The 20,255-nt window shown below is 40.1% G+C and overlaps 2 long non-coding RNA genes across 3 annotated transcripts; one reads left to right on the forward strand and one right to left on the reverse strand.

Moving 5' to 3' along the window:
* Positions 1-3,797: 3,797 nt before the first annotated feature.
* On the reverse strand, positions 3,798-16,693 carry LOC111090136. Of its 2 annotated transcripts, XR_005370988.1 has the most exons (3): positions 16,413-16,693; positions 15,451-15,946; positions 3,798-4,256 (listed from the first exon to the last, which is right to left on the reverse strand). It is a non-coding gene; the product is annotated as an uncharacterized LOC111090136 (long non-coding RNA). The 2 variants fall into 2 exon arrangements; XR_005370987.1 differs by lacking the exon at positions 3,798-4,256 and having other exon boundaries at positions 15,171-15,946; positions 16,413-16,692.
* Positions 16,694-16,746: 53 nt separating this feature from the next.
* On the forward strand, positions 16,747-18,322 carry LOC111090137. The gene is made up of 2 exons (XR_005370989.1): positions 16,747-17,746; positions 17,852-18,322. It is a non-coding gene; the product is annotated as an uncharacterized LOC111090137 (long non-coding RNA).
* The last annotated feature ends 1,933 nt before the right edge of the window (positions 18,323-20,255 follow it).

Genomic DNA, 20,255 nt, shown 5'->3' on the forward strand with positions numbered 1-20,255 from the left:
TTTATTCTATTTGTTAGTCAAATTCTATATATGATTTTTAAAGTTTTTGGGTAATAGCCTCTTTTACAAAGCAAGTTAAGTATCTTAAGACACCTTAAGGGATCCCTGGGTGGCACAGCGGTTTAGCGCCTGCCTTTGGCCCAGGGCGCGATCCTGGAGACCTGGGATTGAATCCCACATCGGGCTCCCGGTGCATGGAGCCTGCTTCTCCCTCTGTGTCTCTGCCTCTCTCTCTCTCTGTGTGTGTGTGACTATCATAAATAAATAAAATATTTTTTAAAAAAGACACCTTAAACTTCAATTATAAATTTAATATTTGTATTTCCCTTTTAGATATTCCTGGTGTCAGGCTTAATGAACAAAATCTCTCTGAAGTCCGGGATAATTTAAAGTCTAATAAGTTAAATTTGCAAATAGTGACTCTTAAGTTGCCTTAAATATTCAGATAATACATAAACTAAAAATCACTCATTTAAATTACATATTTGTATCCTTTAAAAGAGAATTACAAAATGACTATATTAACAGGCCAAATTCTCTAAAATAGTAGAAGTACACAAAATACAAAATATGTGGAGATTCCTGAACCACAATTATTATTATTATTATTATTATTATTATTATTATTAATACTATTGGTTTATTTTATTTTTTTAAGATTTTATTTATTTATTCATGAGAGAGAGAGAGACAGGCCGAGGGAGAAGCAGGCTCCATGCAGGGAGCCCAGTGTGGGACTTGATCCCGGGACTCCAGGATCATGCCCTGGGCTGAAGGCAGTGCTAAACCACTGAGCCACCCGGGCTGCCCTATTGGTTTATTTTAAATGTAATTCTCTAAAATGTTTTTACACTTAATTTTAAATCTTCCTGAGTTAAAATATGTTTACCCACTACAGAAACATTTAGCAAACCCTAAAGCATTTTAGGGATACCTTCTCACATGTATAATGACTGATACTGGATGAGGTGATGACTGGCTTCATGTTTCAACACCAGTTATTAGAAGGACTTCATAGTGCCAGGTGTTAGGTCTCCCAGGCCACGTAATCCGCGTCTCGGCTCTGCCCGTGGACTCTGCATCGCCTGTAGGTAGCTTGACTGGAGATGGCCTGTCTTCACGCTCACCGCAGCTCTAAACTCTTTAGACCTGACAGGGCTTCCTTCATATGCTTCTCGGCAACCTGGTGCCTTCGGGTGACTATCTTATTACAGATTTTGAAGTTGTAAGCAATAAATGAGCTTATTTGAAGGATATGCTCAACTGAAAATTGAAGGAACATCTAAACCTCAGGCTTCAGGAGCCAGAGATCCTCCTGAACAGCAGAAATGAAACAACTATATCCCATGTGTCCCACTCTATCACTTAATCCTTAAAGTAAGAACAAATAATCTGTCTGGAAGGAAAATAAGGCCACATGAATAATAAGGTGAACTCAACTGCCTTTGGCTGAAGAGCACAATATGTGTCCTCCTTGAGGCGGAGACGATGTGACAAGTCACCAGTGGTGACATGAGTGACTGCTTCTTCACCGTGTCACCAACCGTTGGACGGGAGCAACTGAGAACTCAGGAAAGCAGATATAATCATCTTGGTAGCCACTGTCACTGAATCAGCATCACCTGCTTTTGATGGTAAGCACCACACATTTAACTTTTTTAAATCAACGTGACCTCATAAGAATATTCTCCGTTGAAAATATGACTCTACCGGTATCTGCATAAAATACCATTTTCCTATAGTAACTCCAAGGAAAGACTATGATCCGCAACAAATTTGTTTTGGCTATTACTTGCAATATTATTTTCTATTTATTCCACTTGACATTGGGTATACACTTGCTATTATTTAAGTGACATTGGTGTACCTATAAAGCATCCTAAGACATTAACTACTAATTCTTGCCTTTAGATGTGGCAAGAGTTCACTAAACTCAATTAGAGATCCTTGTATTACTTCTTCTCCTTGATACTAATAAAAATATATATACTGAGCTATAGTTTAAAGCCCAGTGTCATCCTATTTTAAATTATTGACACTTGTATATATTATTGCAAAGCTGTTTCTGGGTATGCAGTCATGCCACCTTAGGTTATACTGTTGGCAATTAAATAAGGGCAAGCTTGGCAATTAGAAGATAACGCTGGCAGCCAAGGCAATGTTGAAAACACTTAGGTCATTTCTGATGTATGTAGAATTTTGACGCACTATTAAATAAAGCTATCACAGCAACACGGTAAAGCTGCAACAGCTTCAAGGAGGCTAAAGAGAACTTCAGGGACTTTACTCTTAATAATGCAAAATATCACATGATAAAGGTCCCAGGAAGGCCACAGTTTCACATGCAAAATGGAGCAGAAGGTTGTGGAATTAACTAGCAATGTGCAGACCAGAGAATTTGGGCTTCTGTGGTTTTGGTAGGGAGGGTCGTTTCGGTTTAAATTGTCTGAATTGGCCTAATTGTGTGTTCATGCTAGTTATACATTGGCTGGCCACGGAGATTTTGGACTCTTTCTCACATGTGGTATTGTCCCTGGGAGGAGGATGCCCAGACCAGGACTCCAGGCCTCAGCACCTGTGCCTCCAGAAATGGCAGCTGATTAGTCCCTTTGCATGGAATGTGACCAGAAATGGTCTGTGTCCCTTCCATGCTGAGCCTTTTAAGATGTGGATGAGGCTTCTCTAACGCCCCTTTTCATCCTTTCCTAGGCCAGAAGGAGCCTGGCTTCTGACAAACCATGAAGGAGATCTCCTCTCCCCAACTAGAAACACCTGCATTAAAATATCATGTGAGCAAGCAAAGAACTTCTTTTGTGTTAAATCATTATAGTTTTGATTTTTTTGTTATCAAAGCTAGTATTATTTTGACTAATATAGTATCTTCATCAGGATACTTGTGTGATTCTCTCCTTTAATCTGTCCTGTCTATCCATTCATTCAACAAATATTTATTGAGTCCCTATTATGTGCCAGGCAGTATAGGCAGGATCTTCTGTTGTTATAGTGCAAGGAGTGAATTTATTAGAACGGAGTGGGAGAAGAAAAAGGAGAAGGCAGGTATTTAAAAGAAGTCAGTTGGGGGCACCTGCGTGGCTCAGCCGTTGAGTGCCTGCTTTGGCTCAGGGCAGGACCCCAGGGTCCTGGGATCGAGTCCACGTCGGGCTCCCCCCAGGGAGCCTGCTTCTCCCTCTGCCTGTGTCTCTGCCTCTCCCTCTGCCTCTCTCTCTCTCTCTCTCTCTCTCTCTCTCTGTCTCATAAATAAATGGAATCTTTTTAAAAAAATAAATAAGTTGGTTGAAAATGAAGGAAAGGAGAAGCACAGGCTGTTATGAGAGCACGTAGGCAGGAAACTTAAGTTAGAAAAGTAGTGAAAGGGAATAAAGGGGAAAGGACAAAAAAATGAGTGGGAAATATCAGAAAGGGAGGCAGAACATGAAAGACTCCTAACTCTGGGAAACGAACTAGGGGTGGTGGAAGGGGAGGTGGGCAGGGGGTGGGGGTGACGGGGTGACAGGCACTGAGGTGGGCACTTGACAGGATGAGCACTGGGTGTTATTCTATATTTTGGCAAATTGAACACCAATAAAAAAATAAATTTATTTAAAAAAAAATGTGAGTAAGAATGAGCCAGACAAAGGCTGGGAAATAACGGATGGAGGTTGATGTGGGAAGCCGAGAGGGTGTTCTAAGCAAAGACAACACTGTGTGCGAGAGCCGTGAGAGTAAGGAAACGTGCGGCATGTAACAACCAAAGGAAGATAATGGCTCATATGTTATTGTTTGTATAGTATTTTTTAATAGACAAATTAAAGCACGAACATTGTCAAAGGGCTTTGACGTGATGGCTTGTTCTTCTCAAACGGTGGTCTCAGAGCTGTCTGAAGTGGAAGCTAATGAGAGTAGTAGTATGGCCTGATTAGCTGTATCTTTCTTTCGTAAGCTGTCCTGCGGTGGTGTCAGACTAGGGACAAGCCAGCTAATGATGGACAGACTTTTAGCAGCGGTCCTTCACTGGTTTGGCGACGATACATTTCTGATTGCCCAGAAGTATCTGTTTTGAATATTTTGTCCTATTATTTTTTCATAGAAATGTACCTTTAATTCAGAACCAAAATTGGTGGGGTCATATTGATTCCCCTTTACTATTTTTCCTCTTCCTCCTGTTTCTCTTCCTTCCTTCCTCACTTCAGTTCTTATATTTCTTTGGGTAAAGTTTACTACAGGCAAATAACATATTGAATTGCTGTGTTGTGTATCTATAGGAAGTCACAAAGAACAAAACAACAGTTAGCAATGAACCATGGAAGCCCCTGTATCACCTAGTGGTTCATATCTAGGAGCCTGGGATAATTGTGTACTAGAAATCCTGATCATATCAAACATACTTCTTGGGTGGCCCAAGTGGCTCAGCGGTTTAGCACCGCCTTCAGCCCAGAGCGTGGTCCTGAAGACCCGGGATCGAGTCCCGCATCAGGCTCCCTGCATGGAGCCTGCTTCTCCCTCTGCCTGTGTCCCTGTGCCTCTCTCTCTCTCTGTGTCCCTCATTAACAAATAAATAAAATCTTTTTAAAAAAAAAAACCAGCATACTTCTTGAGATCTCTCCTGCTATCTCCTCCCCAGTCATTTTTTTCCTCACGTATAAAACAGGCACAGATACCAAGGGGGAAGCACAGATACCAAGGGGGAAGCACATCAGTTTGGCAGCCATCTGTACGGAATCATACTATGGTCTTAAAACCTCTAAAAGCACAAAACAGCTGAAAGATTGGTCCCTTAAAAGACAGTCAAGATGAATTTTATTAAACCTGGTTTAGGTTTTGTTAATTGAGAGAAACCAATTGAGTAACTATCAGCCCAAGAGAGTTACTCACTAGAGAGGTCTCCCCATCTCCCCTTGTCCTTCGTCTATGAAAAACCCAATACTGAGTACAGCTACCAATGGTTACATTCCTATTATGTTACAGGTTCTGTTAAATTTATTTTCTCCAAAAGCACAGGTGGTTTAGACAGCACTGTATTGATGCAGGCCTGGTCAGGAATAGGTTGAGCGTCAGTGATGAGATGAGGATATCTGTTGCTTTAATTACCACTTTCAGACCATGTGATTACTTTAGGTTGGACAACAAATGATTTGTTTGGTTGTTATTATTTCAGTTTTATACATGAGGAAATTAAAACCCAGAGAGTGTAGATGGCTTTCCCCAAAGTCATACATCCAATGAGTGACAGAGTCCAGAAAGTTCCTAAGCACTTGCTCTTTCCTCCAACACTGCTGCTCCCTAAGCTGCCATTTACCAAGGCCCCGAGTCCCTGTCCATCTGCTGAGTGCTCCCTGATTGAACTCCTCCTCACGGGACACCGCGAGAGCTAATATGAACTGAGGTAGCTGGTCACGTGCCAGCTATGGAGTTACCTCGCTCCCCAGCAGTCCCCTTTGCTGCACTCCAGGACCACAACAATCATGACTTTTTAAGTGAATAACTCTTTTTTCAATTTGGCTACTTTAGGGTGTTCTTGCTGAGATTTGGCAACTCAGCTTTTGCTGGAGCTTCTTGGTTCTCAAACCCATGGTGGGATTGATTGGGTTTTGGCTGTAGATTCCCTGCTTATGGGCTGGGCCACCAGCGTCACCCCATAACTTGGAGACAAAACCCCCAATTCTGGCTTTCTAGCCCCAGGACATTGCCTCATCTGGCCTCCTTCTCACCATCCCCAACCCTGCAGTTCCACTGGCTCCCTTCTCTGCATTAGCATCAGCAACCTGGCAAAGTAGAGGGAGAATGAGCTTGGAGTCAAGGTGCTTCATCTTTCCGGGGTTCCACTTGTTACTTATAAAAAGAGAATAATAATAATCACTACATCACCCGATCACTTGGAGGGTTAAAGAGGTAATAATTTAAAAGGGGTCCAGCACACAGCAAGCACTCAATAAATATTATTAGAATCACATAAAAAACATACCTTTTCAAAGTGCTTAGAACATAATAAGCTTTATACAAAGGCGAGTTATTAATCAAAATTTGGGGCTAAAAGGGATCTTTGAGGTTACTTAGTTGAATTCTATTTTTTTATTCTGGGAAATATTATTTAAATCTAACTACACCTTGTATTTCCCTGTTTTATTTAGTAATGTAGTAAGAAAATGTCTATAGTGCTGAATAGTGTACATTTTATAGGAAAAAATTCCTACCAATTTGTGAACTTCCATTTACAATAAGTCTACTAGGAATCATCCACCTTATTGGAAACTACCTGCTTCACAGTCATCTTTATTAAAATCACATGGAATTTCATGCTGTCATGTTGTTTTACTTTAAACACAACATCTCATGAAGTCTTCTTTTACTTAGACTAGTGAGATTGGGAGAACCAATCAGTATTAGTAGAAATTCTGACTAAAGAATCAGAAAAGCAGATTTTTTGGCAATGATGCTATCAAGATGGCAACATATGTTGTCCCTGACTTCTGTCCCTCTCAAAAAGAGACCAGCTAACAACTATCTATTGACAAGACACCGTTGTGAAAATCTCAGAACAGAACATGGGGTGAGGCTGGAGCCCCTTCTGGACCACAAAGACCAAAAACGGCATCAGGAGGGTAAGAGGAATGGTGCACTCCGACTACATTGTCCCTCCCCCGGGCTGGCACATCTACACACGGGGAGGGCCTCCTGGGGCCCGTGGTCTCTCTGGTGGGAAAAAGAGAGCCCAAGGTGGACATCCATCTCCCCTAGCGTTGTGGCTGGCTTCCCTGGAGGCCCACTCAGGTCTTGCTTCTTGGGAATCATGGGGAATCAGGCTAGACCAGCAGAGATTGGGTTGGTTACAGAGGAGGGGGACGAAGGCCATGTGTGCTAAGCCAAGCCAGCGTCATGTTCAGGGATGAAAGCTGCAAGCCTTTCATCTAAATTCCCCGGGCAACACGAGTATACCTCCCTCGCCATTCCTACTCGGTACAGCACAGAAGGTCCTAGTGAGGCCAGTAAGCTAAGGAAAATAAATAAAAGACATCAGAGTCAGAAAAGAAGTCACATTGTCTCTATGTAAAGGTAGCAAACAGAGAGGTGGCCGGTGGAGGGTTAGGGCGACCCGAGCCCGCCCTGTCCCTTGGGCCTAGCTAGACAAACATCAAGTCATTCTGGACCCTCCAGAAACCCATTGAAGCCTTAGAGGATGTAGCTGCATGTCTACAGACCAGAAAAACTACCCGTGTGAGGTGGGAACTGCAGGGAGAGGGTTCCTGGGGGGAAGGAGTGGTGGACGCTGTCGGGGGGGGGGCGGTGACCAAAGGGGGAGCAGCCAGGGAGGAGGAGGAGAGGACAAAAACTAGTGAAAACTAGTGAAAGCTCTCAAACAGGATTGCACAAGAAGAATGTGCTCAGAACCACTGCCCGGGGATCCCCGGCTTGGTGGGAAGGGGAGGCTGGCCTGCCAGGTGCAGTGGGACAGTGCAGGCCCCCCTCGCCTCTCTCCTGTGCACCTGTGGAGCCGCAGGGCCAGCAGCTGCTGTGCACGCGCCCCCCATCCGCCCCCAACCGCTGCCACCAGCTGGCCCAGCCCCGACCTGGGGACCCTGGGGTCAGTGCACGTCTGACCTGTGCCGCCTTGGAGCACAGCCGCACCTGGGAGGTAAGAGCTGCAGGCCTGCACTTGGGCGGGGGGTTCAGACAGAGTGGGGGGCACGGGGTCAGGGACCCCCTCCTGCAGGCAGAGAACCGGGAGGTCCTTTTCCGTCCACACGCACGCGAGTCTGACCCCTCAGGGAGCTCAACGACGATGTGCAGCTGGAGGGGTGGCTGCTGCACCAGGCTCGGCGTATGTCCCCCAGGGCGATTCCCCTCCGGAGTCCAGACAGCAGGCCCCACCCAGGAGGCCCTCACCCAGCAGGCCTCCTGGTCCCAGAGGGCTGCCCAGCCTCAGCTCTAGGGGAAGCAACTGCTTCCCTAACACCCCACTTACAGCAATGGACAGATAATCTAAGCAGATCAACATGGAAACAAGGGCTTAGAATGACACAGTGGACTAGAGGGACTTAACAGATTTATTCAGAACATTTCATTCTAAAGCAGCAGGGTACACATTCTTTTCAAGTGCACATGGAACATTTTCCAGAATAGATTGCATACTGGGTCACAAATCAGGTCTCAACAAGTACAAAAAGATCAAGATCGTATCATGCATATCATGCATACATCGCTATGAAACTTGAAGTCAATCACAAGAAAAAATTTAGAAATACCTCAAATACATGGAGGTTAATGAACATCCTACTAAAGAATGAGTAGGTTAACCAGGAAGTTAGAGAAGAAATAAAGAAATGCACAAAAGCAAATGAAAATGAAAACATGATAGTCTAAAACTTTCCAGATTCAGCAAAGGCAGTCCTAAGAGTATAGGCCTAAGAGATAGGCAGTATAGGCCTATCTCAAGAAGCAAGAAAATCTCAAATACACAACCAAACTTTACACCTAAAGGATCTGGAAAAAGAATAGCAAATAAAGCCTAAATCCAGCAGAAGGGAAATAATACAGATTAGAGCAGAAATCAATGATACAGAAATAATAATAATTTAAAAAAACCTGTAGAACAGATCAACGAAACAAGGAGCTGACTCTTTGAAATAATTAACAAAATTGATAAATTCTTAGCAAAACATCAAAAAGAAGAAAGGACCCAAATAAATAAAATCATGAATGCAAGAGGAGAGATCACAACCAACACCAAAGAAATATAAGCAATTTTTTTTAAATTTTTATTTATTCATGATAGTCACAGAGAGAGAGAGAGAGAGAGAGGCAGAGACACAGGCAGAGGGAGAAACAGGCTCCATGCACCGGGAGCCCGACATGGGATTCGATCCCGGGTCCTCCAGGATCGCGCCCTGGGCCAAAGGCAGGCGCCAAACCGCTGCACCACCCAGGGATCCCAGAAATATAAGCAATTATAAGAGAATTTTATGAGTAATTATATGCCAACAAATTAGGCAGTCTGGAAGAAATGGATAAATTCCTAGAAACATATAAACTAAAAAAAATAAACTAAAAAAAAAAAGGAAACATATAAACTACCAAAACTGAAACAGGAAGAAATAGAAAATCTGAACAGACCCATAACTAACAAAGAAATTGAATCAGTAATCAAAAATTTCCCAACAAACAAGATTCCAGGGCTGGATGACTTCCCTGGGGAATTCTACCAAACATTTAAGGAAAAAATATTCCAAAAAATAGAAACGGAAGGAAATCTTTTGAACTCATTCTGCAAGGACACCATTACCTTGATGCTAAAAAGAGAAAGACTCCACTAAAAAAGAGAATTAGAGATCAATATCCCAGATGATCTTGGACACAAAAATTTTCAACAAGATACTAGTTAATTGGATCCAACAGCACATTAAAAGGATTATTCGCCACAGAAAAGTGGGATTTATTCCTGGGCTTCAGGGGCGGTTCAAATATCCACAAATCAATCAGTGTGATACACCACATTAATTTTTAAAAAGTACAAGAATCATATGATCCTTTCAAAGGATGCAGAAAAAGCATTTTACAAAATATAGCACCCTTTCTTGATAAAAACACTCAACAAAATAGGGATAAATGAACATACCTGAACATCATAAAGGCCATAAATGAAAGACCCATAGTTAATATCATCCCCTATGGTCAGGAACAAGACAAGAATGTCCACTCTCACCATTATGATTTAATATAGTACTGGAAATCTTAGCCCTCAGCAACAAAGAGAAGTAGAAGGCATCCAAATTGTCAAGGAAGAAGTCAAACTTTCACTATTTACAGAATATGGGATAGTTGGGTAGAGGGTATTAAGGAGGGCGCTTTTTGTGATGAGCACCTGGGTGTTGATGAATCACTGAATTTTACTCCAGAAATCAATATTACACTGTAGATTAACTAAGTAAAATTTAAACTAAAAAGCAAATGAGTAATAAATAAATAAAAATGACACGATTTTATGTATATAAAGTTCTGAGGACTCCATCAAAAAATGGTTAGATCCAATTAATTAATTTGGTAGCTGCATAATACAAAAATTGACATACAAGAATTAGTAGTATTTCTATATACTTACAACAAATTATCTGAAAGAGAAATAAAGAAATACCATATACTATATATAGTATCTATATTTATATACCGCAAACTATAAGACATTGAAAAAGAATTTGAAAAAGGCACAAATAAATGGAACATTATTATGTGTTCATAGACTGGAAGAATTAATATTATTAAAATGTCCATACTAGGGCTGCCTGGGTGGCTCAGTGGTTTAGCGCCGCCTTCAGCCCAGGACGTGATCCCAGAGATCTGGGATGTAGCCTCACGTCGGGCTCCCTGCGTGGAACCTGCTTCTCCCTCTGCCTGTGTCTCTGCCTCTCTCTCTCTCTCTCTCTCTCTCTGCATAATTGAATAAAATCTTAAAAAATAAAATGTCCATACTGTATCTAAAGCCATCTATAGATTCAATGCAGTCTCTATTAAGATTCCAGGGAATTTTTTACAGAAACAGAAATAATTATCCTAAAATTTGTTTGGAACCACAGAAGACCCCCAAATCTAAAATAATATTGAGAAAAGAGGACAAAGTTGGAAGCATTACACTTGTTGATTTCATACTATTTCACAAATCTTATTGCAATCAAAGCAGTATGGTATTAGCATAAAAGTAGACACATAGACCAATGGAACAGAACTGAGATCCTGGTAAAAAATTGATGCATATGTAGCCAGTTAATATTTGACAAAGGAGCCAAGAATACTCAAGGAGGAAAGACAAGTCTTTTCCTTAAATGGTGCTGGGAAAGTTGGATAGTCACACACACACACACACACACACACACACACACACACACACACAAAATAAAAAAATAAAAGAAAGAAAGAAAAAAGAAACTAGACCCCTATCTTACTCCACTCTTAGAAATCGACTCTAAATAAATTAAAAACTTAAATGTAAGACATGAAACCATAAAACTTCTAGAAGAAAACATGGGGGAAAATCTCCTTAACAGTGGTCTTGGTGATTTGTTTTAGATATGGCACCTGGAGCCCAAGCAACAAAATAAAATATGAACATTTCGACTATATTAAACTGAGAAGCTCTGCACACCTCAGAAGTGATCAACAAAATGAAAAGGCTACCCCAAAAATGGGAGAAAACATTTGCAAATCATGTATCTGATAAGGGGTTAATATTCAAAATATATAAAGCATTCACACAACTCAGTAGCAATAAAGAAAGTAATCCAATTAATAAGAGGGCAAATGACATGAAGAAACTTATCCAGAGCAGGTATTCAAGTGTCCAACAGGACATGAAAGGGGCTCAACATCAGTAATGATCAGAGAAATGCAAATCAAAATCTCAATGGCTATCTTCCTCCCCCGTCAGGATGCTATCGGCAAAAAGAGAAGAGATAACAAATGCTGAGGAGCATGCAGAGAAAAGGGGTCTTTTGTGCACTGTTGGTGGGAATGTAAATTAGTAGAATTACCATGGAAAACAATATAAAACTTCCTCAAAAAATTAAAAATAGAACTACTCTATGGTTCACCAATTTCACTTCTGGAAATGAAGTTGTTGTGTCAAAGATAGCTGTAAGCTCATACAATTGCGGCATTTACAATATCCAAGATATGGAAACAACCTATGTGATGATGATGAATCAATGAAAAAATGTAGTATATATACATACATACATACACAATGGATACACTGAATATTAGTGGATATATTGAATATATAGGTGAATATTATTCAGCTATAAAAAAGAAGGAAATCCGGGTGTTTGTAACAACATAGATGGATTTTGAGGGCATTATGCTAGGTGAAATAAGCAAGACAGAGAAAGACAAAAATATGATCTCACTTATATGTGATATCTAAAAATCTTGAACTCTAAAAAAATAAAAAAAAATAAAAAATAAAAATAAAAATCTTGAACTCCTAGAAATAGAGAACAGATTGGTGGTTTCCAGAAATGGTGGGGTAGAGGGTAGGAGATCTGAATGGAGTTAAAAGGTATAAATTAAAATTAAAAAAAGGTATAAACTTCCAGTTATAAATAAGGTAAATAAGTTCTGAGGTGATGCACAGCATGGCGATTATAGTTAATAATACTGTAGAGTATATGTGAAAGTTGATAAAAGAGGAGAAATTTAAAAATCTCATCATAAGAAAAATAATAATAACTATGAAAGGTGATGGATGCTAACTAAACTTATTGTGATCATTTGGGGAGTATATATCTCAAATCATTATATTGTATACCTTCAACTTAAATAGTACATGTCAGTTATATTTCAATAAAACTTGAAAAACTGTAAAAAAGAAAAACAGATTTTTAAACTTTTAGGTGTATATAATTTACTTAAGCAAAATATTTGTGGCTAAATAGCCTCAGTATTTTCCTTATCTGAATTATCAAGTATTCTGAATTTAAGAAACCAGTTAATGAAGTTTTATTATATATTTTCAAATTTCTTTTTGCTGTGACTACCCCAAGGCAAGCATAACAAGAGATTTAAAAATCAAGAGTTTGATTTAATGAATGTCATCTTGGATGAACATAATTCTTATAGCCTTAAGGGCCAACCAGTCTGGTTTTTAATGCGGTAACTAGAAAAAAAACATCTCACAGATGAAGATCTTCCTTAAAAAAAATCTCATTTCTGCTTTAAAAAATGCTTTTTGCCAATTGTCTTCTCTGCTTAAATGTTATGTGTGTGGCATAAACAGAATGTTTGTATCCCTCCCAAACGCGGGTGCTAAGCCCTAATGTCCAGGGTGATGGGATTAGCTCATAGGGATTGACAACCTATGGAAGAGCCCCCGGAGCCCTCCTTCCTTCTGCCCTGGAGGGACACGGAGAAGAACCAGCTCCGCACCAGGCAGCGGTCCTCACCCGGAGGCAAATCCGCTGTCACCTTGACCTAGGACTTCCCAGCCTCCAGACCTGTGAGAAAGGAATTTCTGTTGTTAATAAGCCATTAGTCTGTGGTATTCTGATACAGCAGCTTGACAAAGACACTGTGTCACAATAAAATACTTTTCATGAAGGGAAAATCTATCCTTAGGCTTTGAAAGACCGTACAAATGAACAATGGCCCGACCACGTACGACAACAGAACTTTGATCCACAATCTTTGCGTCAACCAATCCAAAATGGTCAGGATTTGGTCAATTACTGACAACTTCTCTATTTTTTATCTCTGCTTCCAATTCAGACCAAGTTAAAAAAAGCCAGTAAGCTCCCCAAACCAACCACTTAAGATGCCTTCCCTCTGGTTAGCCTCTCTTCAGTTTCCCCATCTGGACACCTTTCAAATGTATCGTACTTAGTGTTATTTGTCACAAGAAGGAGAATAAGAGAGCAGAACAAGGCATAAGCTCATAAGCCTATAGTTCCAGCTAGCCTTGGGAGGGTAAAATCTGAAGTTCTTCCTGGTCTGGTGTCCATTTGGGCAGATTTTGGTGTTGGTCACCAATGAAACTTGAGAAGTTTCTCTTTTTGTCATGACTTTTGTCCGGAAAACTTGGCTTCGATTCTGAGAGAGCATTCTCTCTAGTTTTCCACCTGCTAGCAGAGGGTGGGGAAAACACACATTTTGGGGTCTGCATTCAAAGGTAGATAGTCACAGTAGGTTAGAGGCCCAAGACCCAAAGAGCATAAGTGTTGCTTTTGGTCTACAGTTGCCGCTCTGATGGGATCCTCTAGGTCTACATTCTCTGCTCTTCCAGGAAGAAGTCTTGCTCCTTATACGCCGTCTCCTAATCTTCATTACTCAGGCTACTCTACCTCTAAATGGCATTACTTCACCAAGGATGATCTGAGCCTTCAATGACCCCTCTGGGGAGCATTTGACTTAAACAAAATTGTTCATTGAAAGGCACCACATAAACGAATGGAAATAAGATTTCTCAGGGCTAATGGATATAGCGCTTTTTATTTTTATGCAGAAGCTTCTAAACCAGAATTATCTCTTACACAAAATAAAGTATTTAATAAATTGTCCCAGAGGTAAATCATGGAAGTATTACCCTAAAATCCACAAATTAAACAGAGCTTTGAATCCTCTGAGGACTCGGTTTACATTCCCTCTCACATGTTCACTTATAAGGCACAAGGGCAATCTCTAAATCCTTGCTGAAGACTGATAAAGGCTCCACATGTTTCATCCTCACTTGTGAACATCCTTTCTTTCCCCAAATGTAAACTTAAGAGCAAAAAACTAGATTCTGGGGATGCCTGGATGGCTCAATCCAGTTAAGCATCTGTCTTTGGCTCCAGTCATGATCCCAAGATCCTGGGATTGAGCCCCAGGTCAGGATCCCTGCTCCTCGAGAGTCTGCTTCTCCCTCTCCTCCTTGCTCATGCTTTCTCCCACGATCTCTGTCACTATCCTCTCTCTCTCTCAAATAAATAAAATCTTAAAAATAGAAAACCTGGATTCTGATGTTGTAGAAAAAAATACTGTAGAGCAACATTGTTAACCAAAATATGTTGAAAAGGCAAGTTATAAGGATTCATATTTAAACAAAATACATTACATTTACTACCAAAAGTAAGTATTTGTTTGATGTTAAATATTTCTTGAATAAATTCCAAACTCCATTATCAGAAATGGCAAGTGTTCTGACAGTGTATTTAAATTTAATTATGGGGTACTTGGGTGGCTCAGTGGTTGAGTGTGTGCCTTTGGCTCAAGGCATGATCTTGGGGTCCTGTGATAGAGTCCCACATCGGGCTCCCTGCAGGGATCCTGCTTCTCCCTCTGCTTGTGTCTCTGCCTCTCTCTGTGTCTCTCATGAATAAATAAATAAAATCTTTTAAAAAATAAATTTAATTACAATTTTATTTTATTCTATTATAGTAAGCAGACTTAACTTGAGATCTACCCTCTCAAATATTTCTTAAAAAAATAAAAATAAAAATAATAAAAAGATTTATCTATTTGAGAGAGAGAGAGTATGTGATTGCATATATGTGTGTGTGGCGGGGCTGGTCAGAAAGAGAAGGAAAAAATTTCGAGCAGACTCCCCTCTGAGCATCAAGTCCCATTCGGGGCTTGATCTCAAAACCCTCAGGTGAAATCAAGAGTCAGTCACTGAGCCGATTGATCCACCTAGACACCAATCTCTTAACAAGTTTTTTAAGTTCACAATACCATATTTTTAATCAAATTCTAATTCAAAAATTGTTTTGCCAAAATATTCTTTGGCCAAAGCTAGTGAGCAATTTGACAAACTTAAGCAACAATAAATTAAACTCATTTTTAAAATAAGCCCTCCCTCTTCTCCTCTGGTTGCCTACCTATACAGGGCATGCCATATCTAAGAAGAAAAGAAGGCTCTGTCCTGATAAAGACAATGCAGACTTAGCCTAGATCCCTCACAAAATGACATTCGGGAGGATTTTTAGGCTTAACTGGATATTGCAGAGAGCGGGTGCCAAGCTTTTCTGATTTATGACACCTTGTTAGGAATTGATGAAGTCCTTAGTAAGAGACTCTTTCTTCAGAGATCTCATACCTAAGCAGGTCTTCTGGATCCTAAGGAATGCTCTTCAATAACCTCCTTCCTCTGGGATCTGTATTTAGTTTTGTGGGGCTGCCACAGCAAAGTACCGCAAATGGGTGGCTTGGAACACTGGAAACTTATTATCTTACTCTTAAAGCCTAGAAATCTGATATCAAGGTGTTGGCAGGATCATAGTCCCTCTGAAACCTATAGAAGAAAGTCCTTTTCTTGCATCTTCCTAGATTCTGGTGTTTGCCAGCAATCCCTGGCATTCCTTGGCTTGTCGATGAATTCCTCCAATCTCTGCCTCTGTCGTCACGTGGTGGTCTTCTTATCGGTTGTATTGGATTGGTAACTGGAAGGCCCATACATTTAGGAATTTCATCTCTGATACAAGACTTCCTTCTGCAGTAAACACACATGACAAAATATTACAAGGGACTCAAATACTATACTCACCAATAGATTGAGGCTATCTTCCTACAGCTTCTTCCCAAAAAGCCCCTTTATGATTTTCAACCAGAATTTGCCTATTGGAAGATATATCAGAAAAAATTGCTCTTGAACCTCGTTAGACACGGATACCTTGTCAGGTATTATTAACAAGAGTAACAGTGAAGTAGAAGCAAGTCAAACCTTGGGTTTCACATTTCACAACTAAAGAAGCAATCAGCTGATGGCAAGAAGAGGGAGAAGGAAGGAGAAGAAGAAGATGGAGGAGGAGAAGAAGGAGGAGGAGGGGAGGAGGAGAAAAGAAGTGAAGCAATCCAAATTTCACATAATTAAAAGGTTACACCAACAAGAAACCTCAATCTGAGGACTTTCAGAGATCCCCTAAAAAACAGTTGATCTTCAGAAGTAGACCACTGACCCAAGGCCTTTGGGATAAGCTGATGAGCTCAGATGGTTGATACATTGACCCAAGTTGTTGGACAGGAGCACCTGAATAATTCCTGTTTTGCTTTCCATTGCTTCCTTATAATCATTCTCGTTTTCTATAGATCCCTGGTTGTCACCCATTCAAAATGGTCCCTTTTCTCTTTTTTCCTTTATGACAATTGTTAGATTGAAACACAGCCATCCTAAAAGTAGTCACTGCTTCCCATCTTATTGACTGCTGGACATTCCATTTATCATTCTATCCCCATGACTACTGATACATTCTGTTTTCATCAAATGGGATCATAGGGAATTAGAACCAATGACATTTCCACTTACACCTTAAACATGGGCAAATGACCTTAAACAAATTTACCTGTTACCTTGCTATGTGCTTCTCTCCAAGAAAAAAAAAAAAATTATTGCAATCTACTGATAAAAACCACAGTTATTCTACAGTTGAACTCAACAACATTCATAGGGTGGTGCACCAAGTACTTGTCACCATAAGAGACTAAATCGAGATCCAAATATGTAACACAACTAACGTAAGGCCTTGGATCTGACCTTCTGTCAAGAACCTTTCCTTTTTCCCCCAGCTCCCCATGTGCCCCTGCTGGATACTATTTTCTCTGCGTACAGGATGCCTGGTCGCATTTGCCTCAGCTAGCCCCACACACGCTGTAAGACTAGCACTCTGAGACTTGTCGGTGTATAGGGCCCTCATTCTATAAATCATCAAGGCTCGAAATTCTGATTCGGATACAAGCTCCAAAGCCATGCCACCCTTAATTATTCAGGCATTCTACTTGGGGGAATTACTGACTCATAGCTTATGCGAACAATCAAATCAGTGTTCCCATCTACGGGAATCATAAAGACGGAAAAGCCTGTGAGAAACTTATCATTAACTTTGGCAGAAGTTACTGATGCTAACATCTCTGCTTTAGGTGGAGCACAGATCAGTCTCAAATCACCGGTGCAAATACTGAAGGACACCATTGCTCTGGATTTCTTGTGGGCTAGTCATGGTGGCATCTGTGCCGTTGCTAATTCTCACTCTACTTGTATCAGTGATAGGACACAGCAGAGCAGGTTAGACATCACCATGATGAAAAAGCTACTTGTCTCTGTAAGGTTGGTCCTCATGGTCCAAGCATTCGTTCTTGGCCTAGGTTGGACAACTGGAATTCCTGTTTCCATGTATTTTGTAGGAACTCTTATTTGTTCCCGTTTCTGTCACAATGGTCATTATGTTGCTCCATTGCATTCTGCCAGAACATCCAATCTCTCATCAGATGATTGCCCTGATGATGCAATGAAAAGGTCAAGACAACCTTGCTGGACGGTTGAATATGACGGTGACTTAACAATTCATGAGCAGTGAAGATTGGCTCTCTAGCCTCCCATTAATTGGTTAACCTCTTACAGGTAAGGCACCGACCAAAAAGGGAGAAGAGAGCCTTAGACGTACAGAGAGTGGCCAGGCCATACCTTATATGACGATGGGACTCTGGCCACAATCTGCAGCAAACAGTCTGGAAGCCAAACCACAACTTCTGTAACAACCATTTCGGGAAGTCAACGTACAACTCCTCCAGTGAGCAGGCTTCTTGCTTCCTTATTTTTCGCTTCTGCTTCCAGCTCAGGGCAGATCTAATATTTGGACAGCTAGATAGGCTCCCCACCAAAATTGGGTCTGATGCCCAGCTTTTAGGTTTCCCTCTCTAGCTTCCCAATGCCAGCAACCTCTAATCAGATAATACCTGAAGCCTTCCACATTGTTTTTTATTGTCAAACTTTGTCACTTCTCTGTTCACCTGTGAGTTTCTGCTAAATGCAAGAGATGGCTGACTTCCATAACATAGTAAACTCTGAATAAATAGCCTTGTTTGTTCTGATCTCAGCAGTCTTCGCTTATTTTTACAGTTTTCACTCTATGGCAGCTTTGTTTTAGAACATCTACAACAATAGGCATAAGGGTAGTAAGATTATAAAGTCAGTCTCAGACATGCAAGGCAACTGTGAGGATAGGAGGGAAGGTACTTTTGTTAAAATGAAGGAAAAGTGGTTTCTGAAAAATTGCCTGGAAATCTGGAAAATATAAAAGGGAAGAAAATAAGTGATTTGTTTGACTTTGTAAAATGACGTGATGGGCTGAATGGAGTCCTTATTTTTTACAATAAGAAAAGAAAGGGAAAAAATATCCAGTGCTTTGTATTTGAGAGCAATCTCTTTATCCAGGTTCTAAAAGCACTTTGCAAAAGTCATCTGGTGCTAAGTATTATAAATCCTTTTTCAAAAATGAGAAGTTCAAGCACTGTTGATTTTTCCAAGAGAGTAGAATAAAGATTTCGTACTTTTCTATTAAATATTCTAATAATTATTCAAGTAACATATTATTCCATAAAGTAGTCTGAGTGGCAGATTTTTACATATTATGTATTCTGTGTAAACTCCTAACAATTAAAAAAATAAACAGTTTTTTACTTTTAAATTTAATTTATTTCTCCCTACTACGTTCAGCTAGCTGGCACTGAAATTACATATTTAAATAGAGTGATTTCATGGCTTGAAGTAATCCTCACACTTCACATGTACTCTGTCGACAGCACTTTCTATCATCTTGAATTTGCTCGCCTTGCCTTGATTCTATAAATAAGGGAAAAAACCGCATTGCTTTAATCTCCATTTTTCTGCTTTAGTTTGGAAGAGTGCTTTATTATTATAAATGTGACCTGTAAATCTAAATCTTTGAAGCAAGGTTTATTGCTTTCAATTCCATCCGAATGGTATGGAAAAAATGATTTAGGTATATAAAATGCAAGTTTCTATAATTTTTAAATCACAATTTACTACTAATATAGTGATTCTTAGTTCTGTAGAGGGCCTCCAATGTTATCTGAAAATTTCCAAAAGGTTAATATTAAAAGCAACAGCAGGTGTATGACAAGAGTGGTTTCTTTTGGCAGAGAGGTGGGTATTGAAATAAAATACCATCAAGGCTTTGTAGTTGCAGTGGGGTTGGCAAAGAACCTACTGAATTTTGAAAGTGCTCTTCCCTTTGCAGCCTTGGTTTCCTCGCTGCCAAAGTTACAATAGGAAACGGGGCTTTGGAGATTGCTACTGATTTGCTGAATATTATACACCAGTTCAATCTGATTTTCTTTCTTTTTTTTTTTGGCCTCTGGTTTCCTGTCTGTTATATTTGTTGCTGCTATCTTCCTTACGGAGATGATGTAAGAATTAATTACCCAAGTGACTGTACTGTCAAGGCTAAGTGCATCACCTTGGTCATGATTTCTTTCCTGTAATCTCTGTGTACTCCTATATTCTTCATAAGGATTTCATTTCCCTTTATGCTTTACCTTCTCTCAATAATTGCAGGGTTACCCTCCCACTTTTATTAGTCATACTTTTCTTTTTTTTTTTTTTTTACTCATACTTATCAAGGGTAGCATATGACATGTAGGTATATGAGACCCTTTTCCCTTTATAGGTCTTTGAATGTGAAGTGTAAGACATGATCTCCTGCTTTTTGATAATTCCTCACAACAGCAAGAAACTATCTAATCCTCTAGCCCTAATACAACAGAACTGTTTTTATCCATATATTTTATCTATGTACGTAAAAAATACTTGTGGACCATTTATCATATGTCATATGCATGTCAGTGTGTGACATATGGTAAGTGGGACATATATATAGTCATACATACATCCAAGATGGCAGCTGGGATCCCCTTTCCTTTACATTTAAGGAAAATTGCCCAAATATCGTACATCACAGAGAAGCCCATCACCCTTGGCAAGATTTCATTGTTGTTGTTTTATC

The sequence above is a fragment of the Canis lupus genome, chromosome 15 (assembly GCF_011100685.1).
Source record: "Canis lupus familiaris isolate Mischka breed German Shepherd chromosome 15, alternate assembly UU_Cfam_GSD_1.0, whole genome shotgun sequence".
Classification (NCBI taxonomy): domain Eukaryota; kingdom Metazoa; phylum Chordata; class Mammalia; order Carnivora; family Canidae; genus Canis; species Canis lupus.